Genomic DNA, 22,043 nt, shown 5'->3' with positions numbered 1-22,043 from the left:
TCCTGACCTCGGTCCTACATCTGCTTCCCTTTATTTTGAGGCGATGCCCTCTAGTCCTAGTTTCACCTGCTAGCGGAAACAACCTCCCTGCCTCCACCTTATCTATTCCCTTCATAATCTTATATGTTTCTATAAGATCTCCCCTCATTCTCCTGAATTCCAATGAGTATAATCCCAGTCTACTCAGTCTCTCCTCATAATCCAACCCTCTCAACTCTGGAATCAACCCAATCAATCTCCTCTGCACCCCCTCCAGTGCTAGTATATCTCTTCTCAAGTAAGGAGACCAAAACTGCGCACAGTACTCCAGGTGTGGCCTCACCAGGACCCTATACAGCTGCAGCATAGCCTCCCTGTTTTTAAACTCCATCCCTCTAGCAATGGCAGACAAAATTCCATTTGCCTTTTTAATTACCTGCTGCACCTGCAATCCTACTTTTAGCGATTCATGCACAAGGACACCCAAGTCCCTCTGCACAGCAGCGTGTTGCAATTTTTTACCATTTAAAACATAGTCCATTTTGCTGTTATTCCTACCAAAATGGATGACCTCACACTTATCAACACTGTACTTCATCTGCCAGACCTTTGCCCACTCACTTAGACTATCTATATCCTTCTGTAGACTTTGTGTCTTCTGCACACTTTGCTCTACCACTCATCTTAGTGTCATCTGCAAATTTATCACACCACAGTTAGACCCCAACTCCAAATCATCTATGTAAATTGTAAACAATTGCGTCCCAACACTGATCCCTGAGGCACACCACTAGCCACTGACCGCCAACCAGAAAAACACCCATTTACCTCTATTCTTTGCTTTCTACTGGTCAACCAATCCTCTATCCATGCCAATACATTACCTGTAATACCGTGCAACTTTATCTCATGTAGCAGCCTTTGGTGTGGCAAAATGCCTTCTGGAAATCCAGATACAATACATCCACAGGTTCCCCATTGTCCACCATGCAAGTAATGTCCTCAAAGAATTCCACCAAATTAGTTAAACACGACCTACCCTTCACGAACCCATGCTGGGTGTTCCCAAAGGGAGAATTTATATCCAGATGTCTTGCTATTTCTTCCTTAATGATAGATTCAAGCGTTTTCCCCACTACCAAAGTTAAGCTAACTGGCCCACAGTTACCTGCTTTTTGTCTACTTCCTTTTATAAACAGTGGCGTCACATTGGAAAACAGCCAACCTGCGGGAACCACCCCAGAGTCCAGTGGCAAGCCAGCATCCAATAGCAATGGTGCCACAGGGTGAAAGAAAATTCCAAATTGTTTTCCTGTAAAATCTGACCTAAAATTTACCAAGTTTATTCCTCAATCCCTTTAGCATTTTTTCATGAAGTAATAGCCTTTACTTTACTGTAAAGCACCATATGTTTTTGCACCAATTTCTGGCAAACAATTATACAATCGAAGCTTGCTTCTCCCTGAACCAGAACACCTAGGCCTAAGCATTCCTACCTTTTCCTCAATTGAGATCAACAAACTAGCAAATTTAAAAACTAAATTTAGAACCTCGGTGATCTTTTAACTCAGGTACTTAACAGATGAATTGTCACCTATACAGGAGTGGTAAATGCGCTTCATCAATGGTAGGAAGGGGAAGCGGGCGAGAGAGATCGAGATCGAGGGCGAGAGAGATCGAGGGCGAGGGCGAGAGAGATCGAGGGCGAGGGCGAGAGAGAGAGAAGGAAAGATATGAGAGAGAGAGATAGGAGAGAGACACAGAGGGAGACAGGAGAGAGAGACAGAGAGAGAGAGAGTGCGAGAGAGAGGGCGAGAGAAGGAAAGATATGGGAGAGAGAGAGAGAGCGAGAGAGAGAGCAAAGGAAAGATATGTGAGAGCGAGCGCGAGCGCGAGAGCAGGAAAGATATGTGAGACAGCGAGAGCGAGGGGCAGGGGGAGCGAGAGCGGGACGCGGAGCGAGAGCGGGACGCGGAGAGCGAGAGCGGGACGCAGAGAGAGACACAGAGAAAGAGAGACACAGACACAGAGAGAGAGACACAGAGAGAGAAGGAAAGATATGAGGGGGAGAGAGAGAAAAGGAAAGATACGAGAGAGAGAGAAAGAGAGGGAAAGATACGAGAGAGAGAGAAAAGAAAGATATGAGAGAGAGAGAGCGTGAGAAAGATAGAGAGAGAGGAAAAGAGAAGTAAAGATTAAGAGGGAGAGAGCTAGTTAGAGTGTTGCTACACACCAACTTTTAAAAAAAATCTACATTAGCTGACACATGCCTTTCCTCACCAACGTGTAGAGAGATCCATTTTTTTCAGAAAAACTTGTTAGGTTTGTGAGATAGGATTAGAGGTATCGGAATTGTGAAGGTTTGCACCTGTGGTCCGAGCTAGTTAATAGCACAACTGTTACAATGAATGTTACAATAAGTTGAACCAAGTGTTCCAAGTGTAACCATTTTTGAACATCTAACACATGGCGCCTGCAATAAGACTTCAGTTTACAAAATGAAAAGGCTGTCATAAATTTCCGCCATTTTTATAAACTGAATTCTCTTTGTATATTCGCGTGCTCTTAAGCTGACTGACACTAGGCAGAGTTCTCCCGAGCTGGGTAAGTGGTAACAGAGCTGTGGTGCACAACAAGCTGCCAATTGGGATAGCTGCCAATTCAAATGTGGAATGTCCCAATTAGGAGCAGTTTAGAGGGCCCTCCAGTTTTTTGTTGGCAGTGCAGTGATCTCTGCTGCTCTGGGAGGTGAAAAACATAGCAGATGTCATATTGAAACAGAATGAGATACACTGAAAAAGTAGTCTTCTCCCACCTTGCTTAGGTGCAAACTCAGACCTTGACATCCAATTTACACTTCTCAAATGTCGTGCCCAAGTAAACCCAAAAACTAACACAAAGGTATAGCGATAACAGTATGGAACTGGAGAAGCATAGCAGACCAGGCAGCAACAGAGGAGCAGGAAAGTTGACCTTTCGGGTCAGAAATAAGAAGAGCCCTGACCCGAAAGGTCAACTTTCCTGCTCCTCTGATGCTGCCTGGCCTGCTGTGCTCCTCCAGCTCCACACTGTGTTATCTCTGACTCCAGCATCTGCAGTTCTTGCTATCACTTAAAGGTGTATTTGCACTCTGAGTTGAAAGCTAATCATTCAGTTCCTTTTGACATTCAAGTGGCGATTTATTGTAATTTAATGATAAAGAATCTTGTCTTATATTGATTTAAGACTAATTAAGAATATTCTCTGTCCCAGTTCTCAGATTTGGATATTCAGGTCACACTGCAAATGGTAGGGTCCCTGCGGTGAAGAGTTAAAGTCCCTATCTCTAAGCCAGGAGACGTGTAATAACATCAATGAATAGGTTTATTTGTAAATATCTACACTGCCAATGGTGGATCAAATGAGATTAAATATGCACAAAGGGTCAGAATTTGATTACCAGAGATCACCAAGGCCTGGGGAAGATTACAGCAATAAACCAAGGCCAGACAGGGTGTTGTATACAAGGCAAATTTTAAAATTGAGGCCTTGCTGGAACAGAAGTCAATGTACATTAGCAAACAAAGAGACAATGAGTGCAAGTTGAGATGGGGGAAGCAGACTTTTGCATAAGCTTAATTTTATGAAGGCTGCAGCAGCTCTTTGAGAAATAACAGAATTTAAACAGATAAGCTGGAGGGTGGGCAGGGCAGAGCAGAGATGGTGATATAACAAAGTTGAATGCAAAAAGTGTTGGTGATAGAGGATACATGGATTGGAAGTTCAATTCAGGAGCAAAACAGGACATCACATTTGCAAGCAGTCTTATTCAGCCTCAGTAGCCAGAGAGGGGTCTAGAATCCAATTTGGCTTTGGAATGGAGATGTGGTAGGGAACAATCACAATTACTTTGGTCTTCTCAATATTTAACGGATGGAAATTTCTACTCAACCAATACTGGGGGTAAGGTAACAAAAGTGACAAAAACAAGCACAGCAGAGAAATGGAGGGAATTAATGTTGTTATGTAGTAGTGGATGTCTTTACCACGCACATGCAACTTCTTTTTTGGATACGCATGGGTGTGTGCATGCATGTCAGAAAAGCTGACAAAAGCAGCATATAGAGCTTGTTGGTGTCAGGAATAAAGCCCTGGGGGGACTGCATGAAGTAATAGTGCAGGTATGGGAGAACAACCATTTCAAACTGTTCTCTGGCAATGACTATAAACCAGAATTAAACCACGTAAGGACAATATCTCAGCAGAATCTGGGATGAAAAAAGCAACAGCTATGATTCAATTAAATGACAGAAAAAGAGTCAAGGTGCTGGATTAACTTCCTACGTTTGCACAGTAAAAGATGATGGTAAAGTGGAAGTAAATAAAACTACAGTCAAAAAGATAAATGTTGAGTAGATTTGGAAGGAGGAAAGACAGGCAAGATTAAGAGACAAATATTGAATTTAATGTACGAATGAGAAGTAGGTCAATTGACCCCTTGAGTCTGCTCTGCCATTTAATAAAATCACAGCTGATCTGACTGTAATCTCAAATACACATTCCTCCACTATACCTAATATCCTTTCAACCCCTTGCAAACTATGAATCTATCCATCTCACCTCTAAAACCATTGACTCTGCTTTCATCATCTTTTGAGGAAGAGTTCTAAGCCTCATGATCCTCAGAAATAACAAATAGTCCTAAAAAGGTTTTTAAAAAAATCCTTTGGTTGTAAAGTGTAGGCACTGTTGTAACAATGAAATAAAGCAGCTAATCTGCACACAAGAATCCTACAAACAAAAAGGAAATAAATACCAGATTATCTGCTTTGTGATGTTGATTGTGGAATTATTGTTGGTCAGAACATCAGGAATAATGCCTTGCTCTCCTTTCAAATTCAGCAATGGAATTTTTTTTTGTGTCCAGATGAGTGCAATAATATCTCATCCAAAAGATGGTATTTCTGATAGTTCAGAAGTGTCTTGATACCACACTGGAATGTCTGCTTAGACAGTTTTGCTCAAGTCCTGGAATGGGACTCAAACACACAACCTTATGGGGAGGTGGATGGCCTAGTGGTACCATCACTGGACTCTTAAGCCAGAGACCCCAGATAATGTTCTGGGAACCCAGGTTCAAATCCCACCATGGCAGATGGTGAAATTTGAATTCAATAAATATCTGGAATTAAGAATCTAACGATAGCCGTGAATCCATTGCCGATTGTCGGAAAAACCCATCTGGTTCACTAATGTCCTTTAGGGAAGGAAACTGCCATCACTACCCGGTCTGGCCTACATGTGACTCTTAGCTCTTAATGGCCCTCTGGGCAATTAGGGATGGACAATAAATGCTGTCGAGCCAGCGACACCCCTCATCCCATGAACAAGGAAAGAGAAAAAACACTTCTGTCTGAGGCAAAAGTGCTACCCACTAAATCACAGCTGGCACACAAATTGCTCAAATGGAGATTAGCAGTCGAAGTCACCCAATACCTTCTGGAAACCAATATATTAAGCTTGGGTATCCTATCACTTAATATTTAGTTGAAACGTAAAATCTATGCATTTCTTCCTCATTCACAAAAATGATTCCCCATCTAGTTACAATGAAAAACTAAATAAAGGGAGTAATGGCAGCCAACAAATTCAATCACCACTGAATAATAGGACTTGGAGCCCTAAAAACTTAGAAATACATTCAAACATAGTTCAAAAGGAATTCAATAAAAAGGATTTAAAGGAATAAATTATTTTGATTAAGGTCTGGTTTTGGTAAATGGAAGGCAAGGCAAGCTAGCTTTCTGGCCAAATAATATTTCCTGTTCCTTAATTGACAATATTTATAGGCATGGAATGTCTTCCACCACCCCTCATGTCTGAGGAGTTTCTGCATGCAAAACAGCATCACAGCAATCTTCTACTTAATGACCAGTCTAAATTTATCAAAGTACAACTTCAAGCATAATGGTCAAATATTGCATAAAATGTATTACTGACAATATCTGGTTTGAAGCATACAGATTAAGTAGTCAGTATGTAGAAAGTTAAAATTACATTTCTTCCCAATGTATATATATCTTGATAGAGGAGTAATATTACCACTTTAGAAGGCATATGGAACTCCACTATTGCTGTAAGGAATTAGGGTGTAGAAATCTGGTCCAATTTCTGATTTGTAGTATTACCAAATTATCTAAATTAATATACTTTGAACCAGGGCATCTTGTTCATTTCTGAGAAAACTGTCATCAATAGCAAACCAAAAACAGATAACAGGGTGTGCAGCTGGAGGAACACAGCAGGCCAGGCAGCATCAGAGGAGCAGGAAAATTGACGTTTCGGTTTGGGACCCTTCTTGACGTTTTTGAAGAAGAGTCCCGAACCGAAACGTCAATTTTCCTGCTCCTCTGATGCTGCCTGGCCTGCTGTGTTCCTCCAGCTCCACACTGTGTTGTCTCTGACTCCAGCATCAGCAGTTCTTGCTATCTCCAAAACAAAATAGGCTGTATTAGTGACCAGAAGCTGCTTTCAAATCCCGAATGGCCGACAATCCTATAAAGAACCCATCTGGTTTGTGTCACAGCTCGTTTGGTCCCCAGTCCATAGTTATAAAGAGATGCCAAAGGAGGACTGAACAAATACTTCCAGTAGAATAATCTTCCTTTACTTATCCACCATAATCATGCTAATGCAGGATATTGTCAGTAGTGACTGCATCCTATATTAATTCTAAACTGGTGGAACTGCTTTAAACAGGAGACACACTCATTTGGAACTACAAACCCAATTTCTGTCATCTTTCCTAATTCTTGCAATTAAATTTTCAACAAAATCTCACCTTCTACCCCAAGATAACCTGACTGCCATTCCTAAGCAAATGAATTTTTTTTTTTTGGGAATTGCATGGGCAAATTTCTGAACAGTCATTTTTATCATTTTATTGATCTCAAACATCCCTTAAATTTGAAGTGTGCAACTTTAAGATCAGCTGTATCCGCAACATGAGAAATTAAATAACTTGAGACCCAGTTTGTCTTATCTAGGACACTTTGGCAGGCCTGCTTTGCCTACAATTTTACATAAAAGTGCAGAAAGCAAAATCAGGATCTATATATCTGTTCGTAATCTTAACTAAAAGCTTTAGCAGTGAATTGACCCATTCTCTCACTTGCTCTCCAAGCTATGATGTGCAAGTTGGTCAAATTCCTATATCTACTGCATGATGGCATGGTTGGACTTGTTTGTGCCTGTGATGAGATGTCTAACAACTTGCAGGGACCAGCAGCATCAAGCAAAGACAAGTCATGGCTTCTAAATATCAAAATCCCTTCTGTATGGCGCAGAATCCAGAGTCTGCTAAGGGTGCCACATCAAAACACTTCTGCCAAAGATATCAGAGGTCCAGGAGAATTTGATGGCAGGTTAACATCAAATTCCTGTCGTGCTGGACTCAACAGAACAAACAGCACCATCCAGAAATTCAAGCCTACATGAGCAGGCACTCTCTCTCACATGGGTCATCAACAGAATCCACATGAAGATCTTATCAGGGTAAATGACATCAACATTGTCAGTACAAATGATACAATGACACCTTAACAAAGAGCTTTGCAAAACTGAACGTGACAGACTCATGGAAAAAAAACACAACTCAGTTCATGTGGAATCAAGCACTGAAATTTGGTTCAGCATGGTTCAAGAATCTATGCCAAACCTGCTAAACGAGATGTGCCCAAAGATAGTGGTAAAAAAAATCCCCCAAGCACCAATAATGATAATATCCACTGCCATGTCTATGGGCCTTCCTGCCAATCCTACAAACTCTTCACAACAAAACAGAAATTGCTGGAGAAACTCTGCAGGTCTGGCAGCATCTGTGGAGAGAAAGCAGAGTTTACATTTCAGGTCCAGTGACGTTTCTTCAGGCACTGGTTCTTAAGAAGGATCATTGGACCAGAAATGTTAAGACTGCTTTCTCTCCACAGATGCTAGAAGACCTGTGGAGATTCTCCAGCAATTTCTGTTTTGTTTCAGATTTCCAGCATGCGCAGTTTTTTTTCAGTTGGAACAAGGCCCACAGAAAATTATGAAATCAATTATAGCTTGGACAAACTGGAGGGATCTTTCATGACACAGGATAACAATAGAGAAACAAATGGTCTATTCAGCCCAACCAGCCCCTGTTGATACAAAAGCATAAGATATAAATCAAAAAAAGCTTTGAAACCAACGGTAAGTCAAAAAATGAATTGCTAATTCATAACACTATCTTAAACACTGCCTTTAAAAACAAGAAATTCCCACACACAGGCACACAGAGATGAGTTACAGATATCACAACTGGTGGAGGAACATAAAACCAGTTAAGCACACATTTGTGGCAGCAGTCCAGATTAGTTGTTTTTCTTCAGTTCTTTTCAATTGTTTTCGGCTCTGAGGACACAAAGTAGTGAATACGTGGATTTAAGTTCTTCATTCATTGGTTGAAGATTCACCCTTTCAGGATCTTTGAAGTTGGCTTTTTCCTCTTTTCAACTCAACAAGGGAATTTGCAGACAGCGCATCGAGTGGGAACAGCTACCACAAGAAAGTAAAAGTGAGCAAGATTTAGGGGGTTCTCTCTTTGCAGGCTAGACATTTCTCCTCTATTGTCCAACACAGGGCTGTAGGCAATTGCCCATGAGCCAATTAACAAGGGGTTCCTGCTCAGCACTCTTGAACATACACAAGTGAACTCAATTAAAAAGCCAAACCCAAAAAAAAACTCTGGGTGAAACCCTCTGCTCAAATAAAGCAACATTGCAGATACGACTCTGAATGAGTTCCAGTAACTTGTTTTGCAAAACTGCAACATTTTCTTCCACAGTTTTCTTGGTTTACAGCAGTATTTTTAGTCAGTTTTTAGTCCACAGTCCAAAAAAATACAAGTGGCATTTACAAAGCCATAACCAAGACTTCGATTTGCACAGATTTGTGTTCTATTTTTATCTTTACATATATTTTGAAAAAGTTATTTTCAGACTGTTGTTATATTTCAAACATTTGACCATTTGAACAGATAAAAATGTTAGGATTGAGCCATTAACCTTTAAATGCTGTGTTTTAAAGTATAATATATTCTCATAAGTCTGAAAAAAAAAACATACGGGCAATCGGTCTTTGAAATACTAACGAACTAGCTTTGATAATACGGATCGGGTCTTGATATTGAACTGTTCATTTATCTATCTTGGTACGTCAATAAACGCAGCCCATTATGTTGGAAGTTACTGGTCTTTGGCCCAGGGATTGTCTAAGAAGCATAAAACAAAATGAGAAACACATGTTGAAAGATGGCTCCATTTTAGGAAAGAAGAGTCAGAAATAATTTTAAATCAAATCCAATCATGTGGGGAGATGTAGTACACTGTTAAGCGGATCTGATCATTATTATAGCGCATTGCATTTATTGTGAAGAAATTAGTTTAATGATTTGTATCTGGCTTTCAGTAGTTATTCACGTGGCCCACCTCCAAAACAGATTAAAAACAATCCACATGGAAAAGACACGAGAATCTGGTCTTAGCCACACGAGGGTATTATTGTTTTTAGGAGAGTAGAAACATGGTAGTTTAGGTCAAATATCATAACCTAAGACATTGAGATTAATTACTGCAGTGATTAATGCCACTGAAACTAAAACAATGGTTTGTACAGCAATGATGTGTTAGTTACCAATTTCTATTTTAAGTATGGTCAATGCCTCCAGTTTGAATTGGTATATTATGTGCTACAACAATCGTGGTCAAAGTAAACTTGCACTGAGTTGTATTGTGTTATTATATCCCTCAGTTACAGCAATTTTAATTTCCTTTGTACCCCAACATGTGTTGTGAATTGGCATGACTGTTGTTTAGAGTCACAAAGTCATAGAGTCATACAGCACGGAAAAAGACTTTTCGGTTCAACTAGCCCATGCTGAACATAATCCCAAACTAAACCAGTTCCCACCTGCCTGCTCGTGGCCCACATCCCTCCCAACCTTTCCTATTCATGCATCTATATAAACGTCTTTTAAATGTTGTAATTGTACCCGCATCCATTTCCTTAGGAAGTTCATTCCACACGCAAATAACGCTGTGTAAAGAAATTGCCTCGTCTTTTTTAAAATCTCTCTCCTCTCACCTTAAGAATGGGTCCCCTAGTCTTGAAATCCTCCATCCTAAGGAAAAGCCAACTACCACTGACTCTATCTATACCTCTCATTATTTTATAAAACTTCTGTAAGGTCACCTCTCAACCTCCTACGTTCCAGTGAAAAAAGTCCTAGCCTATCCTGCCTTTCTTTATAACTCAAACCTTCCATACCCAGCAACATCCTGGTAAATCTCTCCTGAACCCTCTCCTGCGTGATAATATCCTTCCTATAACCAGGCGACCAGAACTGGACACAATATTCCAGAAGAGGCCTCACCAATGTCCCGTACAACCGCAACATAATGTCTCAACTCCTATACTCAAAGGACTGAGTAATAAAGGCAAGCATGCCAAACGCCTTTTTAACCACCGTCTACATGTGACACAAACTTCAAAGAATTATGTGCCTGCACCCCGAGATCCCTCTGTTTTACAAGGCCCTTCTCATTATTTGTATAAGCCCTTCCCTGTTGAACCAAATGCAATACCTTGCATTTATCCAGATTGAACTCCATCTGCTATTTGATCAAGATCCCTATGTAATCTTAGAAAACCTTCTTCACTATCTGCTATGCCACCAATTTTGGTGTCGTCCACAAACATACTAACTATGCCTTCTATATTCTCATCCAAATCATTTATATAAATGACAAAACAGGACCCCGAACTGATCCCTGTGGAACAGTGACGGTCACAGGCCTCCAGTCTGAAAAGTAACCCTCACCACCACCCTCTGTCTCGTGCTGTTAAGCTAACTATGTATCCAATTGGCAAGCTCACCCTAAATCCTACGTGACCTAGCTTTTTAAATTAGTTTATGATGCAGAACCTTGTCAAAGGCTTTACTGAAATCCAAATAAACAAAGTCTATTGCTCTGTCCTCATCAATCTTTTTGGTAGCTTGCTCAAAAAACAATTTTCCTCATACAAAACCATGCCAACTACCGCTAATCAGTTTTTGCCTCTCTAAATGCCCATAACTTTCATCTTTTATAAACACCTCCAACAATTTACCCACAACCAAAGTCAGACTCACAGGTCTACAGTTCCCCAGTTTCTCCTTACAACCTTTCTTAAGCAAAGATACAACTTTAGCCACCCTTCAGTCATCAGACACCTCACCCGTAGTTATAGAAATACAAATATTTCTGCAAAGGGTCTCAATTTCCTTCCTTACTTCCCACAATTTTCTGGGATACATTAGATCAGGTCCTGGAGTTTCATCTACTTTTATATTCTCTATGGATCTCCCGAACTTCCCCTTCTGTAATATGAACTGTTTTTAAAATATCAAAGTTTATTTCTATGCATTCTCTAGACTCCATTTCTTTCTCCACAGTAAAAAACTGACGCAAAATATTAATTTAGTATCTCTCCTATCTCCTGGGGCTCAAAGCAAAGATGACCTTGTTTGATCTTTAATTTTAAACTTGGATTGTGTGTTTGGTGGCTATAATTATGCTCTACTACTTCAGTGACTTACTGGATTATTTTAACTGTTCCGTCTGGAATTTGCACATTTTCCTTTATTCTTTTATAGTCTTTTTTATTGTTAGATTCTTCTTTCTTCTGTTTCTTGTTTGTCTCAAAGGTATGAAAAGGTAACCATTAGCAAGAAACATGAATGTTGCAGCTACAAAAGCAGTCAGAGACTGGGAATTCTCAGACAAATAACTCAGCTCCTAACTGTCGAAAGCCTGTCCACTGCGAAAAAGACACAAGTCAGGAGTGTGATGGAGTAGTCTTCACTTGCTCTTTCTTTGAGGAAGTGACAAAGTTGATAGATGAGGGAAGGGCTGTAGATGTCATATAACTGGACTTCAGTAAGGCGTTTGATAAGGTTCCCCATGGTAGGCTGATGGAGAAAGTGAAGTCACATGGGGTCCAGGGTGTACTAGCTAGATGGATAGAGAACTGGCTGGGCAACAGGAGACAGAGTTGTAGTGGAAGGGAGTTTCTCAAAATGGAGAACTGTGACCAGTGGTGTTCGACAGAGATCCGTGTTGGGACCACTGTTGTTTGTGATATACATAAATGATCTGGAGGAAGGTATAGATGGTCTGATTAGCAAGTTTGCAAATGACACTAAGATTGGTGGAGTAGCAGATAGTGAAGGGGACTGTCGGAGAATGCAGCAGAATATAGATAGATTGGAGAATGGGCGGAGAAATGGCAGATGGAGTACAATCCAGGCAAATGCGAGATGATGCATTTTGGAAGAGCGAACTATACGGTAAATGGAAAAGCCCTGGGAAAAATTGATGCACAGAGAGATCTGGGTGTTCCGGTCCATTGTACCCTGAAGGTGGCAACGCAGGTCGATAGAGGGGTCAAGAAGTCATACGGCATGCTTTCATTCATCGAACGGGGTATTGAGTACAAGAGTTGCAGGTCATGTTACAGTTGTATAGGACTTTGGTTCAACCACATTTGGAATACTGCGTACAGTTCTGGTCGCCACATTACCAAAAGGACGTGGATGCTTTGGAGAGGGTGCAGAGGAGGTTCACCAGGATTTTGCCTGGTATGGAGGGCACTAGCTATGAAGAGAGGTTGAGTAGATTAGGATTATTGACATTAGAAAGACGGAGGTTAATGGGGGACATGATTGAGGTCTACAAAATCATGAGAGGTAAAGACAGGGTGGATAGCAAGAAGCTTTTTCCCAGAGCGGGGGACTCAATTACTAGGGGTCATGGCTTCAAGGTGAGAGGGGAAAAGTTTAAGGGAGATATGCGTGGAAAGTTCTTTACGCAGAGGGTGGTGGGTGCCTGGAACGCGTTGCCAGCGGAGGTGGTAGAGGCGGGCACGATAGCATCAGTTAAGATGTATCTAGACAGATACATGAATGGGCAGGGAGCAGAGGATACAGATCCTTGGAAAATAGGCAACAGGTTTAGATAGAGGATGTGGATCGGCACAGGCTTGGAGGGCCGAAGGGCCTGTTCCTGTGCTGTAATTTTCTTTGTTCTTTGTTCAGAGAGAATCCCTACAGTGTGGAAACAGACCCTTCGGCCCAACAAGTCCACACCGAACCTCAGAGCATCCCACCCAGACCCATCTCCCTGTAACCCACCTAATCTACACATCCCTATGGGCAATTTAGCATGGCCAATCCACCTAACCTGCACATTTTTCGACTGGGGGAGGAAACCGGAGCACCCGGAGGAAAACCCACGCAGACACGGGGCGAATGTGCAAACTCCACACAGTCAGTCACCCAAGGCTGAGAATCGAACCCGGGTCCCTGGAGCTGTGAGGCAGCAGTGCTAACCATTGAGCCACCGTGCTGCCCGTATTCTTTGTTCTTTGATCGCATCTATCTACTTAAACATTAACTTCCTCTATCCAGCACAGTGGCTTAGTGGTTAGCACTGCTGCTCAGGGACCCGGGTTCAATTCCAGCCTGGGATGACTGGCTGTGTGGAGTTTGCACATTATCCCCGTGTCTGCAAGGGTTTCCAACATCCAAATATGTGCAGGTAAGATGGATTGGCCATGTTAAATTATCTGTAGTGTCCAGAGATGTGTAGGTTAGGTGGATTAGCCATGGTAAATTCGGGGTTATGTGGATAGGCCGGGATGCTGTTTGGCAGGTCGGTGCAGACTCGATGGGCCGAATGGCCTCTTTCCACGCTGTAGGGATTCTATGATCACTGATGCACAATGGCATGCGTATGCATTATCCTAGAAGATTTAACTCATCAAGGCTTCTTTGACAGAGTGCTCCAAACCATGATCTCTACTACCTAGAAGGTCAAGGGAACCTGAAGTATGAAAGCAACTGCACTTCATACTCACTAAGCTATACATTGGAATTACATCACTGTATTTTTACAGTTGCTGAATCAAAATCTTGGATTTTCTACCCTAACAGCACTGTGGGATAACCTACAGAAGCAGACTGTAGAAGTTCATTGTCACTTTTCCAAGGGCAATTAGGAATGGACAACAATGATCGCCTTGTCAGCGATGTCCATCACCAGAGTCGATAACAGCCTACATCACTTTTATTCATAACTCAAAATAAATCAGTTCCAAGCATTTTTGAAACAAACACAAAAAAATAGCAATGTACACTAATTTCTGCTGGGTAAAATGATCTAATGCCTGATTATTTTTATATTCATACATGGGATATGGGTATTGCTGGCTGGAGAAGTATTTATTGCCCGTCCCTAATTGCTCAGAGAGCAGTTAAAAGTTAACTATATTTGTTGTGTCTGGAGTCACTTGTAGGCTAGACTAGGTAAGGTTTGCAGATTTCCTTCCATAAAAGGACATTACTGAACCAGATGGGTTTTTACAGCTATCAAGTGATTACATTGTCACCACTACGCTAGCTGTTTATTCCAGACTTCTTACTAAATTCAGATTTAAATATCTGCCATGGTGGGATTTGAAACCACGTCCTCAGGAGCATTGACTCGGATTGCTAGTCCAGCGTTAATACCACTATACCATTACCTCCCTTTAAATATCTCAGCTAAATACTGTGGATGGTGGAAATCGGAAATATAAACGGGTCTGGCAGTGTCTAAGTGAGAGAAACCGAGTTCATGTTTCGAGTTCAGTATGAACTTACGAAGAGTCATTTGGACTCATCACTCCACAAATGTTGCTAGACCTGCTTAACATCTCCAGCATTTTTAGGTTTAAGTTAAATAAATGTAATCTTTTAGAATACTGTGAATTGTGCAAATTATAAATGTATGGGCTCTTATATTTGTTTGAGAAATAACTTTTAAATACCTATTTTATAGTAGCTATTTTATCATTAGTGGATTGTAAAAAGCAGCACAATCTATTGCTACTAGACCTCAGTAAAGCATGTCAAAGTTCTACACAAACTGCAGAAATTTAAGCTAAGACATAGGTACCCACAATGCAGATATTCAAAGTGACTTCTGCCAGGGAAAGAAAACAGCTGAATAGGGTCTGCCAGCATTTGGTGTTGTAATTCCTATCATTTCTAACAGAGAGCAACAATTTGATTTCAGAAAACCAATACAAATTGAATCTGAAGTGGAAGCTTTAGAAATAAGGGCAGAAATATGTTAAATAAAATTTAATGTAGCCAAGGGTAAAGGATTGATCATTAGAAATGAATACAACAAGCACCCCAACAGGTAAACTTGAAAACAGATATAGGAGTTATAGCAACAAAGAAAGCAGAATTCTTAACTATATAGTCACATTGTCAGAATACAAATCCGAGTACAAAGTATTACTCAAACTGCCCATTATGCATTCTGTTTGTGAAGAAGCTGAGAGATATTTAATTCCTGAACATTTATATATTTATATACAAATTTACATTTATATACTATTTCAAATATGTAAGCATATACCAAGGTACACCGTAGAGATGAAAAAGAAACATTAGCAAGGGATGAATAGATACTTGATTCAATATTGAGGTTCTGTGGAGGATCAAAAAGGAAGAAAGAGCATTGAAGACTGGATGGGTTTAAATGGAAAGAATGTGGGACCTAAGCAGTTGAGGAAGAGGTTGTGAGGGATTGAACGAGAGGTCACTGAATAAATACTTGTCTGATGACACTTGAGTCGTGAACACTTCAATGACCTAAATGAGCCCACGTGTAGAAGTGACACCAGCTGCACAAGCTTGACTTCTGGATTTCAGTGCTTGAGTGGCGAGAAGTCATGGTGGGGTGTATTCACACAGAAAGTATGTTCAGAGAAGTGGTCATTCCGCAGGTTGGGGCCAAGAGAAACAAACAAAAACAGAAGTTGCTGGAAAAGTTCAGCAGGTCTGGCAGCATCCGTGAAGAAAAACAAAAATCAGTTAAATTTTCAGGTCCGGTGACCCTTCCTAAGAACTGAGGAAGTCCAGGGTCTCATTACTAATCTCTTTTCCATTCTGGATAATGGTGAGATCCTTGGAGGAGAACAGGAACAACAAAGCCCATGGCACCATGGGTGCCTCATCTATACAGAAGGGAAGTATAGCGTAATGGGGTGGGGGGGATGGGCTCTTTAGTTTGCAGGACATGCAGACATTTCTGTGACCATCAGCATCCAGGATGGCATACTGTGTCTGCTTCTAGGGTCAAGGATGCAACGCAGCAGCTGCAGGGCATTCTTCTGGGGAAGGGGAACAGTCAAAGTCATGATCCACGATGGTACTAACAACAAAGTATGATGGGAAATGGGGTCCTGAAATCAGAATTTAGGGAGCTAGGTAGAAAATTAACAAGGACAATGTCTGAGATAGTAATCTCTAGAAAACTCTCAAACCCACACACAAGTGAGTACACGAATAGGAAGACAGGCCAGATGAATCACAATTATATCATTTAAAAGACATCTGGATGGGTATATGAATAGGAAAAGTTTACAGGGATGTGGGCCAAATGCTGGCAAGTGGGGCTGCATTTATTTAAGATATCTGGTCGGCGTGAACAAGTTGAACCAAAAGGTCTGAGTCCCTGCTGTATAACTCTATGACTATGAATGAGTGACTCAAAAGATGGTTTAGGAGGGAAGACTATAGATTCTTGGTACACTGGATCTGGCTCTGGTGGACATTACACCTGTACAAACCGGACAGGTTGCACACAAATACTGCCAGGTTAGGGTTAATTCCTCGTGGGTGCTAACATGGTGGCAGCAGCTAAACAAACTGGACAGTGGTGTTGGAATCAGGCAAGATTATTAAACAGTAATTCCAGAGTGCCCAAAATGCTGGGAGGAGCAGATAGCACTGGAATAGAGAATAGCACTGTAGTAATGCTGTGGGTCAACCTACAGCACATGGACTGCAGCTCACCACCACCTTCTCAAGGCTAACTATGGACGGGCAATAAATGCTGGCCCAGCCAGCAATGCCCATGCCCCATGAGTTTAATGTTTAAAAAAAAGTGGAGGCACAGTAAGGGAGAAATTAATGAAGTCTAAAATCAGGGTTACACTGCATGTACGCCAATGCAAGAATATAGTAATTAAGATTGGAGAGTTGCAAGCACAGATTGCCACGTGGAATTATGTTGTTGTTGTAAGAACAGAAACTTGGCTCGAGAAAAGGTAGGACTGAGTGCTAAATATTCCTGTTCACAAAGAAAGGGAAAAATGTAGGGTTGGCGATATTGTTGGGAGAGCTTGCAGTGCTGCAGAAAGGCCATTCTAGAAGATTTCAGAACAGAATCAATTTGGTTGAAGCCAAGGGGAAAAAGGTGCAATTGCATTGCTCTAATGGGAAAGATGTAGAGGAAAAACCTGCAAGGAAATTACAGAATAGTGCAAACATCATACAGCAGTTTTAACGGGGACTTTAATTACCCAAATACAGACTGGAATAATGATAGTGTTAGGGGCAGACAGGGGCAGGTGTTCTTATAGTGTTCAGGGAATCTCGTATAGGAGTATGTGTCTGGTACAATAAAAAAGGAGACATTGAGAGCCCTGAATCTTAGGAATGGCATGGACCAAGTAGATTATATGTCAATGGGGAACAGCTAATATAAAATGAAACCCCAAAGTCTTCTACAGCAACATAAATAGTAAAAAAAGTGTGGTAAAAAGAGTATAGTCGATTTGAGACCAAAAGGGCTTACACACAGATACAAGAGGCTTGGCAAAGGTTGCCAAATACTTTCCACCTTCTTTACCTGCCCAATCTATGATGACAAACTGAAAACTCAGAGGGTTCAAAATTGATAAGGAGGTAGTATTGAATATTTACAGCTGAATAAGGCACCAGGGCTGGATGAGATACAACAACAGACATTAAAGGAGGTGGGAGGGGAAATTGCAGAGGCAGTGCAACAATTTTCCATTCCTCAAGATTTAGGGCTAATGTCGAAGGACTGGAGAATTATAAACATGATGCTTTTGTTTTAAAAATTGTAAAAGACAAGTCCAGCAATTACTGATCAATTAACTTCAGTGCTGGGGAAACTGCTGGAAACAATTATTCAGAATAGAGTTAGTAGTCACCTGGATAGATGTGGGTTAATTCAGAAGAGCCAGCATGGATTATTAATCAAAAGTCATCACTCATTAACAGTGTTCTTTTTTTTAGAAACGCAGAGGGTTAATAAGATAATGTTTTGTGGTGTACATGGACTGAGAGAAGGCATTTAATGCCACATAATAGACCTGTCAGAAAAGTTACAGCTCATGAAATAAAATGGCCAATAGCAACAAAATAGTTGGAGGGACAGGTAACAGTTTGCTGGGGGTGGGGTCATGTAAGGCAAGATGTGGGACCACTTTACTTCAAAACCACAGAAGATCCAAAGGGACAGAGGCAAGCAACTGCAGTGGGCAGATAGGTGACAGATGAAGTTCAATGCAGAGACCTGAGAGGTGATACATGAACAAAGAACATGGAAGAACTGAGCAGCATCCTTTAGTTTGTACTAAAATGGTCTACAGGAGCAGAAAAACTTGGCTGTAAGGTCATTGACAGTGGTAGGACATTTACAGACAGCTGTTAATAAATCATCCAACATTCCAGACTTTATTAATAGGGGCATAAAGTACAACAGCAAGGAAGTTATGCTGGACTTAACTGAGACAGCAGATAGACCTCAGTTGGTGTACTGCGTACTGTTCTTGGTGAGTCACACTTTACCCAGGATATGAATGCATTGGAGGAAGTTAAATAGAAGTTTACACGAACGTCTCCAGAGACAAGAAACTTCGGCTCCGGGGATGGATTGGATTCATTGGAATTTTACTCATGGAGAGAAGGCAGAGAGGAGATTTGATAGAATTTTGCAAATCGCAGACCTGAATACAGTTGATAATGAGATACTGTTCCTGTTTAAAAAAGGAAGAACCAGGGCAAAGACTTAAGAAGTTATGCAAAAGAAGCAAATGCGAGGTTTGAGAAAACTTGTTCACACAGCGAGGAGCTATGGGATGAAATGCATTGCTTGAAAGTACAATGAAGGCAGGTTTAATTGAACCAGAGGGCACTAGATGATAATTAAAATGGAAAAGAAGATTCAGTTACAAGAAATTAGCACCAAGTCAATATGCTCAGAGTCTCCTGCACTTTGACAATTCTGAGAACAAGAATCCATAATCAGAGGAACAAAGTTCAGGTGGAAGCCGGTCTAGAAATGACATGGTGATGATCTGGTAGTATTATCACAAGTGAAGAGCCCACGTATCAGCGCAAAAGATAAGGCTGAAGCATTCGCAACAATCTTCAGCCAGAAGTGCTGAGTGAATGATTCACTTTAGCCTCCTCCAGATGTTCCCAGCATCACAGATTTGTCTTCAGCCAATTCAGTTCACTCCACATGATATCAAGAAACAGTTGGAGGCACTGGATACTGTGAAGGATATAGGCCCTGACAACATTCTGGCAATAGTACTTAAGATTTTGTGGATGTCATGCCAGTCAACAAAAAAAAACACTCCACCACCAACACTCAGTCGCAGCAGTATGTACTGCAGAAATTCACTAAGACTCCTGTTTAGGGACCTTCCAAATCAACGGGCACTTACACCTAGAAGGATAACGACAGCAGATACATGGGAACACTAGCTGCAAGTTCCCGTCCAAGCCACTCACCGTCCTGACTCGGAAATATATCGCCATTCCTTTAGTGTTGCTGGGTCAAAACCTTGGAATTGCTGCACTAAGGGCATTGTGGGTCCATCAACAGCTCATGGACTACAGCAGTTCAAGATGACAGCTCACCACCCTTCCTCAAGGTCAACCAGGGACAGGCAATAAATGCTGGCCTAGTCAGTAACCCACACGTCTCACAAGTGTTTAAAAAAATTTTAAAAGTAGTGATTTAAATTATATGCTGAAACTTTTAAATAGGAGTTGTTAGGGACTATTGACCAAAGTCAAAAAATGAGTAGGGCTTGACACATGGTAACAAGTTAAAGTTTAGACAGATTTTATGGTGAAAGGCCAGTCAGGAACACACTGCCTCAAATTAACTATTCCAATAAAGGTACAGTCACAGTTTCAGCAACAAATGAGCTGAGCAGAGACAGGTAATGTCCTAAAGCAGACAATCCTTGTGGAGAGGGCAAGATACTCAGATGTACAATTTGGACTGCAATACAATAGCTTGGTTTGAAAAAGTCCAGGTCAACCTAAGACAGAAGCTAAAGGGAAATAAATCATTAACAAATTGGCCAAGACAATGACTTTGGTCTTTCCACTGGAGTAAGGTGTCAGTCACACATCTGGTACAAGATTAGCAACCTGAGAATACTGTGAGGTGGTGCAGAGAAAGAGAACTGGGAATTGTTAGGATACGTGCAAGATTAATAGCATACCTGTGCATGATACCTGCAGAAGAGGAAAAGAAAGAGTCCAGATTTGCAATACTCAGGTGCATGTTACAGGGTATAAGAGAAACCACTCTTCGGGATGTCCTGTACAACTGAGAAGTGTCGAAGGAGGTTGATGTGGCTGACAATAAGTGCTGCTGAGAGACTGTGAATCTTAATAGATCATGGTCAAAGTTATGGAGGACACGCTTTGGAGCTTTAGCAAGGGCTGCTAAAGAATAAAGTCGAGCAATTTCAGAGGTTAGGAACACAGATATCAGCTCGTATGGGAGCTAGAAAGAGAAGTTAGTTAATCAGAATTTTGGATGAAACCGGAATCAGCTGCTTTAAAGGGGATTTTCATAAGCAGAAAAAAAATTTCGTTGAGTTCCTCAAAAGAGTAACTGGAAGCAAAGTTGAAGGGGGGTGGGGAGGCAAGGAAAAAATGATTGAGAGATGGTTATTATGGGAAATAAAGCCAGGACTATTTGATAGTCTCCAAGACAGTTGTCAAGTTGTGAATTGTTTTGTAATCTCAGGTACCAGTTGAGAAGACAGGCAAAATCTCGTTTGTTGAATCTTTAAAAAGACAAGCAAGTCAGAAATGACAGGTGTACTTTTCTGAACTATAAAACAGTTACAGCAAGGTGACATGCTCAAACTGATAAAAAAGGTAATTTACAAATGATATCAGGAACTTTTCCAGATTTAATGATCAGACATGAAATAATCTTTCAGCTAGATCCAGACCAGAAACTACAGAGTCAGTCAATCTTCAGTTTATATCATTAGCTGATCTGAACTAATGCTAAAACGGCAGTACTGAATAATCTGTTGCCTCCCCCTCGCCCTGGTTTAGATATGCAGGGGAAGAAATAATTATTTTTGCCGTTTTACTTTGCACCTGCCACAGTTACCAGAATTATTTTTTGGAGATCACGTCTATCCCTACTTCACTTCACAAGGCATTGGAAAACTGGTGAAGATAATAAAGCCAGAGACTACGGTGCGTTACCACCTATGTGACACTGCAACAATGCCAGCACACAAGCATCAATTGATGAATAGCTTTATTGACAGATGGCAGCTGAAGGTCAAATGACCAAGATCCATGATACGAGTAAGGAGTGGTCAACTGAAGCACTTTCAAAGTTCAAGTGGCAGCAGTGATCTCCTAATGTCAGGAAAAAGGCAAGGCAAGTTGTACAGTGAATGAAAAATGAAAGAACTGTGGATTCTGCAAATCAGAAACAAAAACAGAAATTGCTGGCAAATTTCAGCAGGTGTGGCAGCATCTGTGAAGAGAAATCAGAGTTAATGTTTCTGGTCCAGTGACTCAAAATAGTTCTGAAGAATGGCCACCGGACCCAAAATGTTAACTCTGATTACTCTTCACAGATGCTGCCAGATCTGCTGAGCTTTTCCAGCAGGTTCCGTTTTTGAATCCACTGAATAAACATGGGTGCCAGAGGGAAAGCAGAAGAAATGGATATTGGAAATAAAAAGTAAAACAAATACTCAATATTATGGGGAAAAGCAAAAAGAAAATCAGGGGGAAAAAACGTTATGGCAAACGTACCATTTAGAAGTGAACATAGAACATAGAACATAGAACATAGAACATAGAACATAGAACA

General features: G+C 41.0%; 1 protein-coding gene across 5 annotated transcripts in view; it reads right to left on the bottom strand.

Moving 5' to 3' along the window:
• Nucleotides 1-22,043, bottom strand: part of pde7a (phosphodiesterase 7A) — a 119,664-nt gene that overhangs the window by 60,087 nt on the left and 37,534 nt on the right. The window lies entirely within an intron of this gene.

This window comes from Rhincodon typus, chromosome 4 (assembly GCF_021869965.1).
Source record: "Rhincodon typus isolate 14 chromosome 4, sRhiTyp1.1, whole genome shotgun sequence".
NCBI classification, from domain to species: domain Eukaryota; kingdom Metazoa; phylum Chordata; class Chondrichthyes; order Orectolobiformes; family Rhincodontidae; genus Rhincodon; species Rhincodon typus.
This window is presented reverse-complemented; position numbering and strand designations above follow the sequence as displayed.